The sequence below is a fragment of the Carettochelys insculpta genome, chromosome 1 (assembly GCF_033958435.1).
Source record: "Carettochelys insculpta isolate YL-2023 chromosome 1, ASM3395843v1, whole genome shotgun sequence".
In the NCBI taxonomy this organism is placed as follows: Eukaryota; Metazoa; Chordata; order Testudines; family Carettochelyidae; genus Carettochelys; species Carettochelys insculpta.
In genome coordinates this window covers 351,183,950-351,204,240 of record NC_134137.1, presented here as the reverse complement: position 1 = coordinate 351,204,240, position 20,291 = coordinate 351,183,950, and the positions used below count along the sequence as shown (strand labels likewise).

The 20,291-nt window shown below is 42.1% G+C and overlaps 1 protein-coding gene across 2 annotated transcripts in view; it reads left to right on the top strand.

Moving 5' to 3' along the window:
* SLC2A13 (solute carrier family 2 member 13) overlaps window positions 1–20,291 on the top strand; it is a 387,637-nt gene that overhangs the window by 158,638 nt on the left and 208,708 nt on the right. The gene's annotated exons all lie outside the window — the stretch shown is intronic.

The following is a 20,291-nucleotide window of genomic DNA, read 5'->3' as shown; positions in this document are numbered from 1 at the left end:
TCTCTTTGAAGCAAGGTTCTGATGAGGAAAAGGAATGAGATATTAGTGTGTTTATCGTTATTGGTCCTGACATTTCTATGTGCTGCAAAGAAGCTTGACTGCTGTAGAAAACTTTTATAAAGGAATATGGGAGAAAGGCTTCCAGAAATTAATTGTTTGGGTCATTATGTTTTGGGTGTATTTGTAGTACTTACGACTTCGTGTGCTCTTTGAAACAGAGATTTTCCTTCTTATGTTTGAATAGCTTTTGACACATTTCAGGTGGCACTGCAGTCTAGGAAATCCTCATTATTTATGATGGGATTTTCAATAGATCCTAAGGGAGTTGTGGGCAAGTCTTATCAACTTAATCTTGTGCACAAAGAACAAATACTTCTTTTATTACTGCTAGACTCGTATTAAACTGGAAAATGGGATTTCACATGATGGATTAGGTGTTTTTCTGACCTACAGCAGCACTTTATTAACATTGCTGAACCACCAGCTTTTATTAGTGTTCCAAAGAAATGTCACTTTGAATTGGAATAGCCACTCTACTGTTAAATTTTGTATCAATTAAAAAAATGTTCATTGTCCAGAAGTGGCTCTTTAAGTGTGGGGTCCTATGGATGCTTAATAGGGAAATATTGCTGCTCCATGATTGTATTTATCACAGAGTTGTATATATTCACAGAAATGGCCCCTGCTGATACCATGCAAAGGAAGAACATTTGGCATGTGTGAGGGGGAGAAGGGAGGGACTGGCTCTTTGGTAGTTCACTATCTGTGACAGTAGTTCTTGTCAGGCCTGACATACTCATCATCATCATCATCATCATCATCATCAATAACCATGGGCTCAGCGCCTGTTGGTGTGTGATGCCTCTCTCACTATTCCTTTCCATCGTTCCTTGTCTATTGCAGTTACTTAATTTCTGTGGACTAGCTCTGCACCAATCTACTATATCATCTACCAATTCCCTGTGGGGTCTGACTCTCCAATTCGAACTGTCCATTATGCCGAATACCAGGATCTTGATTTTTCGTTCTTTGTTCATTCTGCAAATATGCCCAAATAGTTGTAGCTCCCATTTTATAGTCTTCTGCAGCAAGGTCTCCTTTGGCTGTATCTTTCTATATAATTCCTCATTGGTAACTTTCTGCATCCATCCTGTTCTCAGAATCTGTCTATAACAACTCCTACAGCTAACTCACTGTTATCAGGTTATATACCCAAAAGGTAGCATGTAACATATCATTTGAAAAGTAGTAACACTGGTCATCAATACTCTTGAGAAATATATGTACAAGATGTGTACAAAAATGTGTGGATATGTACTAGAATTATGTTCTTAAAATGTGTTTGGCAAATGGTGCACAAGCCCAGTCTGTCCTAGACAAAGTAATGTGTGTGTTTATGTGACCAGTCTGGTTGTCAGGTGGAAACATTGGAAGGTACATTTACATTCAAGGTAAACAAAGCTATTAGCCTAGCAAGTGGCAGAGAGAGTCTCTGAACCTCAAATGATAAGTAATGGAATCAACTGATTGTATACAATAGTGTATTAAAGAATATCAAGTAATGTCTTTATTAAAGCTAATGCTGCATTAGCGATTAAAGTCACTGCAACATGTATATGTCAACACTATATGGAGAACTATGCTCACTCACTTATATTATGTTTTAAAAATTGTGACCAAGCACAGAATGAAACAGGCTTTCTCCCAGATAGGAGGGTAGGGGGCTTTCTCATGTGAAATTAAGGAAGGTATGATCAAAAACAATGAAAGCCCCATTTATATATAGATCAGCAGAAGGATGAGAAGTCCACAGGAAGAAGAGTAGAACATGAGACCATCCTGAGTTCTGGGACAAAATGTTGAGTTTGGGGAGATATAAGGAGATACACAAAGCCATTTTGTCCTATATCACTGGACACAAATAAGGAGGCCAGAGCCCTTGAAAGCTAAGAAGGAGGTGGGAGGATTTGGAGGGGGCATCGAAGTCTCTGAGAGCTAAATAGAAGTTAAAGATCTTTCATCTAGGAAGGAACAGGAAACCATCTTATACTTTTGTTGAACTCCCTGTCTAAGGTTGGTCTTCACTATGACAATAACTTGACATAAGTTATGCTGCTCCAGCTACATGAATAGTGTTGTCATAAATCAAATTAACAAAGTGTGGCTGTGTCTATGCTACAAAAATAACTTTGAAGTAAAGCATCTACACATACCCTACTTCGAAGTTTAACTTTGAATTAGGGCATTACTCCATTCCTGGGAATGGAGTAAGGCCTTCGAAGTTGGGCTCCCTACTTCAAAGTTAACTTCAAAGTAAGGGAAAATGTGTGTAGACTGTCTGCTGGCTACTTTGATGTAGTGCCTGACTTTGCAGTTAATTTCTAAGTTAGTTCCTACTGTAGATGCACCATCTTTGTACAACGGTGCATGAATGGGAGATGCTGTATGTTCAATTTCCCTTCCTCTTCTTGGAAAGCTGGATTATCAGATTCAGAGAGCAATCTGCTATCACTTTAGCAGGTCTACACTATACATGAGAAATCAATCTCTGATGCACTGATTACAGCGGGATCAATCTCGCTGATCATTGTGGCCAGCTCTGAGAGAGAGTTAGCCATGATTGGACTATGAAAGATTGTTAAGAATTCTACCAGAAATGAAGGCTGTAGCTTGTTAAGTCTTAGCCACTTGAGAACGCATTTTATTTGCTTGAAATAATTTTGTCTTCATCCATGTTTCTTAAACTCAAGACCAATGTCTTTTGTTCGCAAACTTGTTTTTATTTTTAATCTAAACCAACCCAGTGCTGTGTTTGAATTACAATAGTTGCTAATTCTAGTGAAATTAATAAGATGAGCTTTACTGTCTTCGAAGGAGCAATGGGACATTATTATTGATCTGTATCTTTTAGGAGAGGGCTGGACATTTTAGGGCAGATTGTTTTGGGGAAATTCAGGACTGAGCATGTTGTGGTCACTTGGGTAGTAATAACCAAGGTTGGTGGAGAATACAGTGTGGCTGTGGTATGAGAATCAGGCTGCTGGACTCAGCACTGCTGGATTGGGACTGTTACACACACACACTCATGCATGTTTTTATGCTGACTGGGAGATGCCAGATAGGGAGCTACCACAGCAGAGCATTTTACAGCATTCAGGGTTACAGGACACGACAACACAAGCCCTAACGGGACTGACTTGCATCACAAAATGTGACAGTATATGTGTATTGCTTGTGGCAAACATCTTAGTTATAGGGGCACAGGTTTCTCTCCAGTAATCACCTATTCCAACTGAGTCCAAGAAATGAAAAAGGTGAAAGGAAGATTCTCCTATTTATCTCTTCACCTCCATATTAACTGCACTCTTTGTTGACTGAGGGTGGAAAATGAGCCTCTTCTTATAAACTGAATGTCAGTGAAGGAGCATAAATTGAATGCCAATGTTGAGGTGAATGGCTGTTGTCATCCCCCAAGTACAGCTGCAATATCTCTGAGGAGACTCAGCTTGCCTGTACTTAAAAGGGTCAAAGTTCTTTGTGAATTTCAGTCTCCATAATGTAGCAGACTGCAGTTAATATTGTGCTGGTTTCTCTTGGATTTATTCTCCACTCTGATCTGCAAGGACGAATGAGTCAGCGTGGAAAAAATTCAGTCTGCACCTGAATAGTGTTAAACGTGGCATCTCCTGAGGTTTGTCGTTAATAAACTCCTAGTTCTCCATAGTTGTAGAGATGCTGGTGGAGGATTTGAGTATGTTAAGATTTTTGAGGGGATTTCAACTCTCAGTTCTAGGGGCACCTTAAAAACAGATGTTTGTCAGTACCATTTTGTTCTTTAGCTAGAAATGGGTTTTTTATGAAATTCATCATCAGCTCATTTTTTTAACACTTCACAAATACAGTTTATTAGGTGAGTTAATAAAAGGAATGTACCAGAATAAAATCATAATTTCAAGATGGGTTGATTTAATTCAAAGCAAATTGCAACTAATTTTAATCATGATTTAAATCAGCAAATGATAAACCTTGATTAAACCTAATTTTAATCTTGTTTTGCATTTGTACTTTTTAGTTATCCTAAAGAAAGGGATATATTCATTTACAACTATATATAGCTTGTCCTCAAAATTTGATATTTATTTTTGTAACCAGGAGAATACTTTATGAACATTTGTTTAAGCAATTATACAGGTTAGTATTTATTCAGCATTTTAATTTTTACATACTTGTTAGAAAATGGAGAGTGATGCATTTCTTAATTACTAGAGCAAGTTTTGACATGTGATTTGGATCAAATTCGAGTGGAAGGAAATTGAAATATAGTTCATGCACATTTTAAAGTTGGTTTTAGTTAGATGATTTGACTTTAAATCTGTTGGATACAACAGAAAGAAAATTTCTTTTGCATTTAAAACTAATAATTTGTTAAACAAGGGAATTATTGTCTGTGGTTAGTGAATTGAATTGACAGTTTCTAGTCTCCATGTCCTTGAGGATTTTAGAACTAGTAGATCTTCTCTCTCCCCACCTCATGAGTCGTCCATGAGTTCGTGTACCTGGGCTTGATGATCTCGGACAACTTGTCACTTGATAGTGAGATCAACAAGCGCGTTGGAAAAGCCACCACAACGTTCTCCAGGCTGACGAAGAGAGTATGGGCTAACAATAAGCTCACTGTACACACCAAGGTGCAGGTCTACACAGCCTGTGTTTTGAGCACACTGCTGTACACCAGTGAAACACGGACTTTGCGCTCAAAACAAGAGCAGTGGCTCAACACATGCCACATGCGCTGCCTTAGGTGCATACTCAGTATCTCATGGAGGGACAAGGTCCCCAGTAGTGCAGTGCTTGAGAGGGCAGGCACCGCCTCCATGTTCACCCTTCTCAGACAGAGGCGTATGCGCTGGCTGGGCCATGTCTCACGCATGACGGATGGCCGAATACCGAAGGACCTCCTCTTCGGCAAACTGGCATCTGGAAAGAGGCCAAAAGGGCGACCTAAATTGCGCTACAAGGACACGTGCAAGCGCAACCTCAGCGCTCTCTCTATCAGTGTGAACACCTGGCATTCGCTCACCTCAGACAGGCATGCCTGGAAACAGGGAGTGAAGGAAGCTCTTGTTATGTATGAAACTACCTTGGTGAAGGAAGCGGAAGACAGGAGAGCCCTCAGGAAGATCTGTGCCCGTGATACCCGAGCGACATCTGCCTAGTGCTGCTCACAGTGCGGAAAGGACTGCCACTCCCGGATTGGATTGCACAGCCACAGAAGACGCTGCTCGAATCAGTCCAACTGGGGCGTAAACCCATGATCCCTCGGGATTGAAGGATGCCTACTACTACTACTACTAATATAAAATGTAATTTCAAATTTAATTTTCAATGTCTGGGTTTTACAAAAACACTTCAAAATAAAACTCAAATATAATATTTTGTAAAAAAGAAGGTTTAAAAATAAACCTGTATAATTTTCAAATGGTCTTTATTATATATATTTTAAAAAATTGCTAAGAGCTTAATTTTGAGAAGTGCCAGTAGGGCTCTAGACTTCAGAGAAAGTAGCATTTTTGGCATGCCCAGTAGTTGCAGGAACAAGCCCTATCTGCAGTCAGTTTATCCATTTCTAATATGCCATCTGTATGCAGAAAACTCATTCTGAAAACCTTCACAATAAATAATTCCAGTTTAAAGAAGCATGTAATTGCTGCAGTCTTATACAGATTTTGAAACTGAGGAAAGCACATCAACTTGTCCTTTCTTATAGTAAAAACATCTGATTAAGCTGCAAAGCTGATAATGCTGTTATATCTCTCTATGTAATTGCATGCTATTTGTTCCTTTGAAGATTTTAAGAATATAGAGGTTTTCAAGAATTCTGTTTAAATGAACTGCAGGTTGCACCTCCCTGGTCCAGCACCCACTGAACCTCAGTGGTCCTGAACGAGGGATTTTGCTGGACCAGGGAAGGTTAATGCCATGCCCTGCTGGCCCTCTGGCTGCAGGGCCCTACCTCTCTGGCCACAGTTTGCCACTGCAGCTGGCCCTCCTGGCCCCAGCTCCAGGCGTACAGTTCCCCTGGCCAGGGCCGCAAGGGCACACCGGCACTCCGGCCCCGGTCTCGCGCCCAGGCCTGCTACACCATATCAGTGCTCTGGTCTAGGTCCCCCACCTGGAGTTGCTGGGGGACACCAGCACTTTGGCCCTGCTTCTCTAGTCCAGGAACATCCCTGGTCCTGCTGGGCGAGAGAGGTTGTCATACCAGAGAGTGTTGGCTTTAGGAGGTGCAACCTGTATAACCAAATCAGCTTGACTTCTTTCTTTTGTTTCAAGGGGCATCTCCTTTAGTCTGTGGAGTCCTGTGGCACCTTACAGATTAATAGATTTATTTGGGCCTAAGATTTCATGGGTAAAAACCACTTGTATCTGATAAAGTAGATTTTACCTGTGAAAGCTTAGTTCCAAATAAATCTGTTAGTCTGCAAGATGCCACAGGCCTTCTTGTTCTTTCTTTTGATTTTCATCAAGAAAGTTGGTGGTGGTTGAACATCCAACCCAGTGAATGCCAGTGAAAATGATGTTCGATTAGTGGCTTCATAGAGAGAGAACAAGTTAAAATTTACTTAGACAAATGAAATGTCTTCAGATCACCAGGGCTTGACTAAATGTCTTTCAGAATACTCAAGGAGGTGACAGAGGAGAAATATCAGCCATTAGTAATTATCTTTGGAAAGTCAAAGAATATGGGAGAGATTTGGAAACATTGGAAAAGGGCAACTGTACTGCCCATCTATAAAAAAGATAAAAAGGACAACCCGAAGAATTGCAGACCAGCCAACTTAACTTCTGTGCCTAGAGAGGTGGTGGAATCTCCATCCCTTCAGGTTTTTAAATTCCAGCTTGACAAAGTTCTGGCTGGGATGATTTAGTAAGGGTTGATGCTGCTTCAGGCCAGGGGCTGGACTTGATTACCTCTGAAGGTCCCTTCCAGTCCTAGGATTCTATGATTCTACTGGAAGGAAATGGAGTACATAATTAAGCAATCAGTTTATAAACATCTGGAAGATAATGAGCAACATAATACCTATCTTTGACAGGCTAACGGGCCTTATGGATGGGGGAAGTGGTAGACGTGTATATCTTGATTTTATTAATGCTTTTGATAATATCTTGCATGCTCTCATAAACTAGGGAAATGCAACGAAGGTGGGTGCAAAACTGGTTGGAAAACTATTCTCAGAGATGGTTTACAGTCATGCTGGAAGAACATAAGTAGAATCCTGCATGGATCAGTTCTCGGTCTGGTTCTGTTCAATATCATTATCAGTTATTTGTATAATGGCATAGAGAGTATATTTATGAAGCTTGTGGATGATGCAAAGCTAGGAGAGCTGGCAAGTGCTTGGGGGGATAGGGTTAAAATTCAAAATGATCTCTACAAATGGGAAAAAAGTAGTAAATAAGAATACATATACAAAATGGGAAATGACTCCCTTGAAAGTACTCTGGAAAGGGACATAGTGTACCAAAAGCTGAATGTGATTAGGCTTTGCTGAATAGGCCTGAACTGTAGTAGCATTGTGCCCACTGCTGGACCCCATATTTTAGGAAGGATGAAGACAAATTGGAGAAGGTCCAGAGAAGATCAACAAAAATTATTCAAGATGTAGAAAATGTGACCTATGAAGAAAGACTGAAAGAACTGGATTTCTTTAGTCTGGAAAAGAGAAGATTGAGTGGGGACATAAGTTGTCAAATACCAAAAGGGTTGTTACAAGAAAGAGGGAGAAAAATTATTCTCATTAACCTCTGATAATAGGACAAGAAGCAAAGGGCTGAAATTGCAGAAAAGGAGGTTTAGATTGGATAGTAGGAAAACACTTTCTCTCTCTCTGGGTGGTTAAACACTGAAATAAATTGCCAAGTAAGGTTGTGGTATCTCTGTCACTGAAGATTTTTGAGAGCAGGTAAGACAAATGCCTATAGGGGATGATCTAGGTAATACTTAGTCCTGCTGTGAATGCAAAGGACTGGACTCGAATCCCTCCCAGTTCTATGATTCTATGAAATCGCTGGATGACTCTTTATTCATCCCCATCTTCAGTCTGGGCAGATTTTTGAAACAAAAGAAAATGCCAGGGATTTTTTTCCTTATGGAGCAAATATTCAAGCTCAGAAAGAGCCATCTCCATGCCCCGACTGTCCCCCACTCTACATCTTGAGTTTATGGATACTGCCTGCCAGGGCCTGATCTGCCATGTAAGCAGACCTGCCAAGTGCTTGTTGGCTGAGCTGTCTGCCTTGCGCTGGGGCTTCAGAGCTCAAGCTCCCTGCTCTGGATCTGGGGAGGGAGCACTCAAGGAGGCACTGACTGACAAGCTGGCTATGTCTTCTGGGTGTGCTGCAACTCCCTGCCACCATGATAGGGAGCTTCACATACCCCCTCCAAATATCCCTTCATATCACATACACAGTACACACCCTCCAGCATCCTCCCAAATACTTCCTCCAGTTATAGCCCCCCACACCTGCCCAGAAACCTCCTCCAGCACCTTCAAATGCCAGTCCCATGCCAGTACACAAATACCTTCAGCATCCTAAAATAACTCCCCCAGTACACCCCCCCCCCCCCAAATAACCCCTCCTACCCTCTACCCCGAAGCACACCTTGGCTGTACCCTCCTATGCAGTTATCCTTTGCTGTTCCCCTGGCAATGTTTTCTATTTGAAAAACTGAAATATGTTAACCCTAAGCCCATCTGGAACAATCACTCCTAGATCGTGTCTACACTAGCCCCAAACTTCAAAATGGCCATGCAAATGGCCATTTCGAAGTTTGCTAATGAAGCGCTGAAATACATATTCAGTGCTTCATTAGCATGCGGGCGGCCACAGCACTTCGAAATTGACGCGCCTCGCCACCGCGCGGCTTGTCCCGACAGGGCTCCTTTTCGAAAGGACCCCACCTACTTCGAAGTCCCCTTTTTCCTATGAGCAGATGGGAATAAGGGGACTTCGAAGTAGGCGGGGTCCTTTCGAAAAGGAGCCCTGTCGGGACAAGCCGCACAGCGGCGAGGCGCATCAATTTCAAAGTGCCGTGGCCGCCCGCATGCTAGTGAAGCGCTGACTGTGTATTTCAGCGCTTCATTAGTAAGCTTCGAAATGGCCATTTCGAAGTTTGGGGCTAGTGTAGACACGGCCCTAGATAGCAAGTGTTATTCCCATTGATTCCAGCTAGCTCACACATACTATAGGAAAACAAATGTCAGTGGTGATTTTATTCTGATAAATTAAAGTGTTTTTAAATAAGTGGTCACCACACTCAGAAAACGATGGTGCTGTAAAAGCTACTTTTGTGTAGGAAATTGTGTGATTAGTCAACCCTGCTGAATCAAAAAGTTGCCTATAGTGTGTGTTCAGGAAGTAAAAGAGAGATTTAATGCTATATGCCAGAAGGGCTCCATCCTATAAAAATGTATTTATGGGAGCTAATGTTTTCTGTCATCTCTGTATTAATGAAAAAAAATAGATCTTTCCTATTTGAGCCCTCATAAGATTGTTATTGAATCGTGGGTTGGATATTTTTAGAAAGTGTTAATTTGTAGTGTGTCTTTATAATTGTTCATCAACAGGCATAACATCAACATGTCCTGTTCTGTGCAAAGCATTGAAATAATTTTAAGCAATACCCATCTTTGAAAAATGATCCTTAAATATCACATCATTTGTTGTATCTTTTTATCATCAAAGTATCTGTCAGCTCCAAGCATGGCATCTGTGATAAAACATTTCAATGTCAAGACTCGTTAAAGTGATTTACATCCACTCCTTTAAAATAAAAAAGTCCATTTCATAGAAAGTCTTCAAAACATTGTCCAAGTGTAGTGTTTTAGGATCTTCTGTCAAGAGTCATCTTCAAAGAACAGCAAGAAATCCTGTCTTTGCCCACGAAAGCTTATGCTCCAAAATATCTGTTAGTCTATAGGGAGGCATGGGACTTGTTGTTTTTGCAGATACAGACTAACACAGCTACCCCTCTGATAATCTTCAAAGAAGTGAAATGTCATTTTTCAAAGATGGGGCATTGCATCAAAATGATGTCTTAATGCAGCTAGGAGACTTTTTTGATATCAGTCAGTCTGGGGGGAGGGATAGCTCAGTGGTTTGAGCATTAGCCTACTGAACCCAAGGTTGTGGATTCAATCCTTGAGGAGGCCCCTTTAGGGATCTGGGGCAATTCTGTGAAATACATTAATTTAAAAAAAGGGAGTGGGAGGCAGGGATAGTGCTTGGTCCTGCTAAGAGGGCAGGGGACTGGACTCAATGACTTCCCACAGTCCCTTTCAGCTCTCTGAGATGTGTACATATAGTACTTCAGTCATCCCTGAGTGGAGACAAGTTTTCAGACCAATTTTTGTGCTCCCACTTGATTAACAAAACCTTTGTCATTCATTGGTGTGTAACACTCCTCCCAACCAGGAAAGACAAAGTTTTGACATCCCAAATGAAAGTGTGACTGCTGCTCCTGATGACAAAGTGAACCCCCCTTGTAGAGGGAGGAAGTATTTATTAGCAAAAGAGTTGACAAACAGCATTTACAAAAGCTGAATTTTTAGTGGCAAGGCTGTATGTGTAGACATACCCCTTAGCTGGAATGCTCCCTGGTGAAAAGAAGCTGAAACTCCTGCAGGTAATCCGTGTTACCTCATTCTTCTCACTTTCCTGTGATCTGTTTCTTGGCATCTGCAGCATGTGACTCTAGTCCTATTTTGGCTTATATTAGTGCTATAAATCAAACCTTGCCCACTTAGACACTAATTAAATTAAGCTTAGCAATGTTAAATGTATCCCATTGTACTGCGTGAAAAAATCTTCTTTCCTGGAAGGCTAAAGAATCACTATGAGCTTCTCTAGCTCCCTGCTTGGTTGGCACTCTTGAAGGAGATAGGGTAGTCGGGCATGATTGGCACAGTCATTGGGTGTTCCAATGACTCTTCTATTAGAAGAGGTGGGTGCATTGTATCAGTATTCATTTCCTCAGTGCTCTGGGGCTGGAGCACCCCCAGCCAAAAATTAGTGGGTACAGAGCAGCCAAGATCCCCCTCTGCCCTCCCCCAACTCCCAGTGCCTCTTGCCTGTGGGCAGCTCCTCTGATCAACTCCTCCCTCTGCATCACAGAGTCTTGTGCCCCTGCATAACAGATGTTCAGTGACACAGAGATGTTGAGTGGTGTTTGGAGCACTGTGGGAGGGAGGGGCAGGAGTGGGGACACTGCACGCTTACAGGAGGAGAACAGGTGGGATAGGAGCAAGGTGGGGGTAGAGCAGGGGTGGGAGGAGGCGGAGGCTCGGGGCAAGAGGTGGAATGGGGCAGAGGGGCAGTTGAGCATCCCTCTCTCTCACACGCACGTGCGCACACGCTCTGAGAGAAGTCTGCAGCTGTGGTGCATTGGTTTGTACAATATTCACTAAAACTGGTACCTGGAATGCAAAACCGCGATGAAATATAAACATGAAAGCATTCACATCAGTGCAGGGTTTCACCTACCTGTCATTAATACACAAATTAAAAAAAAAAGTAGAGGACTCAATTATCCTTACCTAAATAAGACTGCACAAATGAACAGAGGAAAAGAAAAGCCTTGAATTGAAATAAGGCATTATATCTATCTGTGCTGCACCTGCATTAATGACTGTCTGAAATTCCTGGGTTAGTAATGCTGGTTACTTTTAATAATTACATCATCTCTGCGTCTTTTTAGCAGTGATACATAAACTCAGCCTTCCCTCAGATCTCACCCACTTTTTAGGGGTCAGAGAATTTCCTTCTATATAGTTTCTTTTAAATGATTAACAAAGAAACCCAAATAAAATATTGCCATATGGAATTTCTTATAATTTCTAACTAACTAAAAGTAGTAAATGTTCAGAACCAAATTCATCAGTACCTACATTCTGAACTGGAACAGGGCAAAGCAGTCGCATCATCCTGTTGATTTAAACTGGTTTACATCTGAGTTATCACAGGTTTTTGGAAGGCCAAAGACAGTAGATTTGGACTTGATGGAATGTAAGAGAAAAGTGGTAGAAAAGTCAAGAGATTTCAAAAATAGCTACGGCACTCGACCCAAGATTTAATAATCTGAAGTGCCATCTCATGATGTTGACGAATTTTGGCAGACAGCCAAAGTGTCACAGGATCTTCCAGAGGGCCTCTTAGTTGACAGTTGAATGCTTTAGTCAAATTGAAGAACACTAGACAGAGGCTGATATCGATCCCTACATTTCTTTTGTATTTGGTGGGCAGAAAAGAACATATCAGTCGTTCCTCACCTTGGTTGGAAGCTGCATTGCGACTCTGGCAGAGCTACTTCTGCCAGTGGAAGGAGATGATCCAGAAGGACTTGGGTGAGAATTTTACTTGCAGTTGAAAGCAAGGAGATCCCTCGGTAATATCTGCAGTCCATCCTGTCACCCTTCTTAAAGATGGTTGCTATGATGGCACCTCTGAACTCTCTGGGTATGGTTTCCTCTCTCTAGATCACCAGAATGAGAGAATATAAGCAAGACAGCAGGGATGGACCTCCCTGGTTGAATATCTTGGCCAAGGTTCCATCAATGCCTTTGGCCTTTCTGTCTTTCATCTTTATGGCTCCTTGTATCTCTCAGATGAAGGGTTCATGATCCATATCAACATGGACAGGCAGAGTGAAGATTATGTTGAAAATGTTGTCATTGAGAGTTGCATCACGGTTAAACAGGTGTCTGAAGTGTTCCTGACACCAGATATTGATGCCCTCATTGGTCTTGGCAAGCAATGTCCTGTCAGCTGAACATAAGGGAGTGGCACCCTGTTTTGATGGTCCATAAACTGTCCTAACAGCATTAAAGAACTCATGACTGTTGTTGGAGTTGGCACAGGCCTGTTTTTACTTAGCTTTGTCTCTTCACCCATAATTTTTAAGGACTGTTAATTCTTTGTTATACTTCAGCCGTAGCAAGCTGATAGTCATATTTCTTCTGCTGAGATATGAAGTTGCTCTGGCAGGCTTTCAGTGCTCTACATTTAATATCAGTTATGCCCTGGATCTCCTTATCATTCATGTCAAAGCAATCCTGGATCCTTCCATTGGTATAACCATGGTTTCACCACAGATTTCCAGGACAGCAGTTTTCAGAAAGGATCATGGCTGAAGACAGTCCTCAGGCGGGTGTTGGCTGCCTAGTTTGTAGCTAAGGCTTTCCTGGGAGAAAAGCCTCATCTCATGGTCCTTTAAACCCTGCATATTAATCCTATTGTGTTGTTTTTTTAGGGTGAAATCATGCATTGGTGCTAATTTGAGCAACATAACGAAACCTATTAGTTGGTGGTCGGTCCAGCAGTCCTCAGCATCAATCATAGCATGAGTGATGCAGACATTAGCATGATCCCAAGACATGACAATGAGATAATCAAATGGGTGCCAGTAGCTTGACTGTGGGTATCACCAGGAGGTCTTGAAATGATCCTTGTGCTATGACAAGACTATGATCAGCACAAAGCATGAGAAGAAGGTGACCATTAGAGTTAATTTTTCCTGCACTTTCCCTCCCAATGACGCTATTCCACAGGTAGTAGTCAGTACCTACTCTGGCACTGAAGTCCCTGAGAAGTACAAACTTGTCCTCTCTAAGGGCATTTCTGATGATGCAGTGGGGTGTGCATAGACACATTCTATCATCATGTAGGGTGGGAGCGTAAGCACTGATTCCTGTTGCAAACTGGTTGTTGGCCAGGGAAAGATGTACTGTCATTAAATGTTTACTGGCACAAGTAGGGTGCTCACTGAGGCTACAATAAAGCTATTTTTATTACCAAAGACGATGCCATGCATGCGGTGCTCATCTTCTCATTTACCTCTTCAGATGAAGATATAGCCACCACTGGTTTCTCTAATTTGTCCCTCATCAGCTAGCCAAGTCTCACTCGAGGCAGTGATGTCAATGTTTTCTTCTTATTATTGTTGCCACCACTAATTGAAAGGTGTTTCCGCTCTGGCTGTAGTTACCAGGCAGGTTGAGTTGAGACAGACTTTTTTTAAGGTAACCTTTTCTAGTCCCCCCATCCCCCAAACTCGTGGTAAACAGAGTAGATCCCAAACAGGGGTACTCAGTTATATTTACAGCTGCCGGGGCATGTTTCTGTCTCGTCCAAATGCACCCCTCACTAGCCAAGAATCTCAGCTGTCTACCTGCAGAGTGTTCAGCTGATCGGCCAAGATCAGGAACCAGGGTGTGCCCAACAATGCATTCAGGTGGCTACCAGGAGGCAAACCTATGAGTTGAGCATGGCACGCAGACCAGTGCAGCTGGACCACCTGAAAGATACAAGCAGGGCCGTCACAAAGGCACTACCAGTCTGCCAGCTCCCCAAGCACCCTATGAAGATCATAGGTGCCCACTGAGTCACAGCGCCTCTAGGAATCTAAACTAGATCTTCTCCTCTGCATACTTTGGTAGTTAGGGAACGTGCACTTTTCCCATTGATTGTTTCCGCCCCCCTCTGTCCCACACCACAGCCCATCTGGGGAGGTACTAGTAGTGCTAGCTTCCAGCAGCTGTTGCTGGATGGAAGCCCAAATAGCTGATTGGCCCTGCACTTTCTTCCATCCCCTGACATATGCAGTGATGCAGAGTTTATCTCAATGTACCTGGGAAACTTGTAATAGTTTAAATAAACAGTTTGAAAAATGTTTGATACTGTAATTGCATTTTCCCCTAAGTAATTTGCTGCTTATTAATTAAAATATGTGATTATAAATATAATTTCAGTTTTTACACTTTGTCTCAGGATGAGATAAGGGTAAGGAATAGAGCATGTAGCCTACCTATACAAATCTGTATGCAGTAAACTGAGTTTATTTTGCATCTCCTATTGCCCACTTGGAAACAATTAGCCACCATCAGAAGCAGCTGGTAGTTGTAAACATAATTTTAAAAACTGGCTGACAGTGAAAATTGAGAAATCCCACCCAAGGCTTGCAATAAATCAAAATATTATCCTTAAATGTGAGTCCTGTTGTGTCTGCTTTCATATACTCTAAGAAAACTTTGGGTTGGTTCGTCACCTTAAATTCTTTTTCTATTTGCATCCTTCAACAAATAAATTATACATCTGAGAAATCATGTGGCACCTTATAGACTAACATATTTTGGAGCATAAGGTTTTGTGGGCAAAGACCCGCTTCATCAGATGCATGAGTGGGGGTTCCAGAGGAGGGTCTAAATTTATAGGCTCATGAAAAGGAGGGAGTCCCAGTCAAGAGGAGGGCCAGAGCTGACAAGGTCAGTTCTGTCACTGAGGATATGGCCCACCAGCAGCAGCTAATGTGGAGTTGTGAACATCAAGAGAGGAGAAACCAGGTCAGTTCAATCAGGGCAGATGTGGCCCATTATCAGCAGGTAATGTGGAGGTGTGAACAGCAAGAACAGAGAAACTGCTTTTCTAATTGGCCACCCACTCTGTTCAATCTTTGGTTGATGGTGTCAGATTCGCATATGAATTACAGCTCTGCAGTTTCTCTTTACAGTCTCTTTTTGAAGTTTTTTTGTTGTAGGATGGCTGCTTTTAAATCGGTTACTGAGTGTCTGGGGAGATTGAATTGTTCTACAGGTTTTTGTATGTTACCATTCCTGATATCTGATGTGTGTCCATCTATTCTTTTACATAGAGACCGTCCAGTTTGGCCAATGTATATGACAGTGGGGTATTGCTGGCACATGATGGCATTTATTATATTGGTAGATGTGCATGTTAAAGAGCCCTTGATGGTGTGGTTGATGTGGTTAGGTCCTATGATGTTGTCGCTGGTATAGATATGTGACCAGAACTGGCAGTGAGGTTTGTTGCAGGGATTAGTTCCAGGTTTAGAGTTACTGTGGTGTGGTCTATAGTTGCTGGTGAGAATTTGTTTCAGGTTGACAGGCTGTCTGTAGGTGAGGACTGGCCTCCCTCCCCAGGTCTGTGAAAGTGAAGGATCGTTGTCCAGGATGGGTTGTAGATCACTGATGATGCACTGGAGAGGTTTTATCTGAGGGCTGTCTGTGACAGCTAGTGGTGTTCTGTTCTGTTTTCCTTGTTGGGCCTGTCTTGTAGCAGGTGGCTACGTCTAGCTCTGTCAATCCATTTCTTCCATTCCTTAAATGGGTATTGTAGTTTCAGGAAAGCTCGGTAAAGTTCTTGTTTGTCTCTGTCTGAGGGACTGTAGCAAATGTGGTTATACCTTAGTGCTTGGCTGTATACAGTGGATCATGTGGTGTTCCCTGGATGGAAGCTGGAGGTGTGTAGGCAAGCACAGTGGTTTCCGGTATAGGAGAGTGTTTATGTGACCATCACTTATTTGCACAGTAGTGTCCAGGAAGTGGATGTCGAGTGGACTGGTCCAGGCTGAGGTTGATGGTGGAGTGGAAACTATTGAAATCACAGTGGAGTCTTCAAGAGCCTCCTTCCCATGGGTACAGATGCTGAGGATGTCATCAATATAGCGCAGGGTAGAGGAGGGGAGCAAGGGGATGAAAACTGAGGAAGTGTTGTTCCAGGTCAGCCACAAAAATGTTGGCATACGGTGGGGCCATCTGGGTGCCCATAGCAGTGCCACTGATTTGAAGGTATAAATTGTCCTCAAATCTGAAATAGTTGAGGGTGATTGGGATGCTCTCCTTTTCATAGGCTATATATTTAGACTCTCCTCTGGAACTCTCACTCATGCATCTCACAAAGCAGGTATTTGCCCACAAAAGCTTATGCTCCAAAATATCTGTTAGTCTGTAAGACGCCACAGGACTTCTTGTTGTTTTGAAGATAGACTAACTTGGCTACCTCTCTGATATATATCTGAGAAGTTGCTTTCTTCCATAGTAGTACAGCAATTTGTACAGTTAATCCCATGAGCAGACTTCAAAGTCATTAGGCCTGGACTTCCCTAGGCAAACTAAATGCAAGTTTTCTTTCTGTCTCCCTCTGCTCTTCTCCTCCCCTCCCCCCCCCCTTTTTTTTTCTTTGTGAAGGTTGGTTTCAAATAAGGGAAACTGAGAAACATGTCACTATTGGTCAGATAGCTATTGAGCTCATCATGTTCCAGATCTGATACACCAAAGGAAAGGGGATTCTGTATCCTAGCAACCAGAACTGAAATACATGGGAAAGATACAGACACACAGGAATCTAAGACCTCCACTGACTATTACAAAACGATCATCTGTGTGTGTGTTAAAAAAAAAAAGACTTGAATCCTGTACAATTTCAGTGCAGATGGTGTGCCTTGAAACCTACATCCAAACTGTCAGAAGCTTTGTGTGGGTGCATGTTAGAGTTGGTGATGGGGGTCAGTTTTTTTAATTATTAAAATTTTTTAAAGGTTTATACTAAACCTATAGCCTGTAGTGTGTTATTTGCATGGAGCAGGAAAGACTGATACCTGAAGTAATCAGATATAAAATATATTAAAAACAGTCCCTGATTTGAAATATTAAAATCTTTAACCATAATATGTGTAATGTGTTTTTTTCTTGTCGATATCTGAATTCCCTGTAGTTGAAAATACAGGCTTTGTTTTATTAAATCCATTAAAGATCAAAGCAGCAGCTTTATTACTAATAAGTACTATTGTTAATTTTTATATAATACACAAATTTGATGTCAGGCATATAGTAGAAAAGATTGTTTAAAATGCAAATCCACTCAGGCAAATACACACATGAACTTATAGTAACAGAGCGGAAGCCGTGCTAGTCTATACACTATCAAAACAAAAAGCAGTCAAGTAGCACTTCAAAGACTAGCAAAATAGCTTATTAGGTGAGCTTTCGTGGGACAGACCCACTTCTTAAGTGCTGGGGCTCAGGGCTTTGAAGGGTGAAGGGTTGGGGTTGTAACTACAGGGTTTTGGGTGGTTCAGGACTTCTCACCCTGGGGAGCGCTGAGGTTCAGGACTTTTGATGGGGGAAGGGGACCTGGGGCTTCAGCCCTGCTTCAGTCTTCCAGGCTTCAGCACAAGGGGGCATGTGCTGGGACCTGGGGCTTCAGCTGCAGAATGCCCCTACCCAGGCTGTAACTCAGAGTGAAGCTGTGGGGAGGCCTGAGTCCAAGCTCCCCATAAAGTGCAGAAGCCAGGAACCTCTGCCTCTTCCTCCCTGTGGGGCAGAAATCAGGAATGGAGCTGCAGGGCTGAAGGTCCAAGTCCCAGTGTTCCTTGTGGAGCTGAAATGAGAACTTAAGGCATGGTGCTGAAGGCCCAAGCTCCAGCTCTCTCTCTGTAGGTCTAAAGACCTGAGCTCTAGTGCTCAGCCAGGGCAGAATCTCTGAGCCCCCACCAGAGAAACTCCAACAACCACTCCCCTCTGCCTCACAGCTAGCACATGTGGCTTAGGGCTATAACCTTGTGCTCAGAGTTGCAGAGCATTTCAGAGTTACAAACAACTTCCATTCTGTAACTCTGAGGTTCTACTTTACATAGGGTTAGTAATGACCTATATTTATTTGTGGGTGTTAAGATGTTAGAATTCATGTATGTTTAGAACATAAGAACATAAGAATGGCCATACTGGGTCAGACGAAAGGTCCATCCAAGCCAGTATCCCGTCTGCCGACAGTGGCCAATGCCAGGTGCCCCAGAGAAGGAGAACGAAAGACAATGATCAAGTGATTTATCTCCTGCCATCCATCTCCTGCCCTTGTACTGAAGGCTACTGTACTGTTTAGTATATTCAGTGCCTGCAGTGAAGGATTCTCCTTGATCCTTTGGTTTTAGTGTAGTGAATCCATCCCATATACCTATTCCAGCTCTGGTTTATGTGGATTTTATTTTTTTGACACCCACACACAGTTCATGTATTATACCAGCAAAATCAAGTAGAAATTCTACATGTGGCTTTCATGTTTATAAAAGGACTCTGTCTCTGTGCAACAGTATTTCTTTTGTTGACTTAACAGAGATTGCTGTGTCAGTAACAGATGGGAACTTCCCATGTTTAGAAAAATAGTGTATGTTCTGGAGTCTTCTGTTACAGAGGCAGGTTTCATGTTCATGTTCAGCCTCCTTATCTACTTACATTTTTCAGTACCAGTCTTCATACCTTCTGTCTGCGTCCTCACCCCTCAGAAACTCTCTGAGGTAGCTACAAAGCTTGTGTGTGTCATAATTTATATGTAGGCCAAAAATATTGAAAAAACAAAATAATAAAAAACCCTGTGATTTCAGTTCCCATCCTTCTATTGGTAGGAAAAGATAGCTTGTCAGAGTGCGCCAGAACAAGTTTTTTATAAAATAAAAAAAGAAAAAACACACACATGCAAATGCTCTATAACATTTATAATCATTTCACAGAATTGTCCGTTTGACTGATTGCATGGCTGTACTACCACGTGTGCAGATGCTGTTTGTTTTCATTTATATACATAGCTCTACATGTCCTGCTCTACTTTTCAGTACTAGTCGTACATCTTCTTTCTTGTATGAAGAAGTGGAGCATAAGAATGGCCATACTGGGTCAGACCAAAGGTCCGTCTAGCTCAGTATCGTGTTTTCTGACCTGATGCCCCAGAGGGAGTGAACAGAACAGGTAATCACCAAAGTGATCCTGTCCTGACATCCATTTCCAACCTCTGACAAACAAAGGCCAGGGGCACCATTCCTACCTGTTCTGGCTAATATCTACTGATGAACCTAACCTCCATGAATGTATCTAGTTCTTTTTTGAACCCCATTAAAGTCTTGGCCTTTACAACCTGCTCTGTGAAGGAGTTCCACAGGCCCACTTTGCACCGTGTAAAGAAAAACTTCCTTTTGTTAGTTTTAGACCTGCTGTCCATGAATTTCATTTGGTGAACCCTATTTCTTTTGTTATGGGAACAAGTAAATAACTTTTCCTTATTTACTTTTTTCCAGTTGAAACAAATCATTTAGAAATGTTTTGATGTGTGTGTGTGCACACATGCGTGGGCATGCGTGTGATCTTTTTATATAGATACTTTCGCAGAGCTAACAATCACACGTAGGAAAAGATTTCTGGCTTAGCATCTCTGTACGAACAGTTTACAGTTAAGATATTGTATCTGTCTCCTTTATTACTGTGTTTCTCAGAAAAGTTATCATGATGATAGTTCATATTTTTCTTCTGTTTTTAGAAGATACCAATGGTACTAATGGGGGAGGGATAGCTCAGTGGTTTGAGCATCAGCCTGCTAAACTCAGGGTTGTGAGCTCAGTCCTTGAGGCCATTTAGGGATCTGGGGTAATTAGGTTATTTAATTTA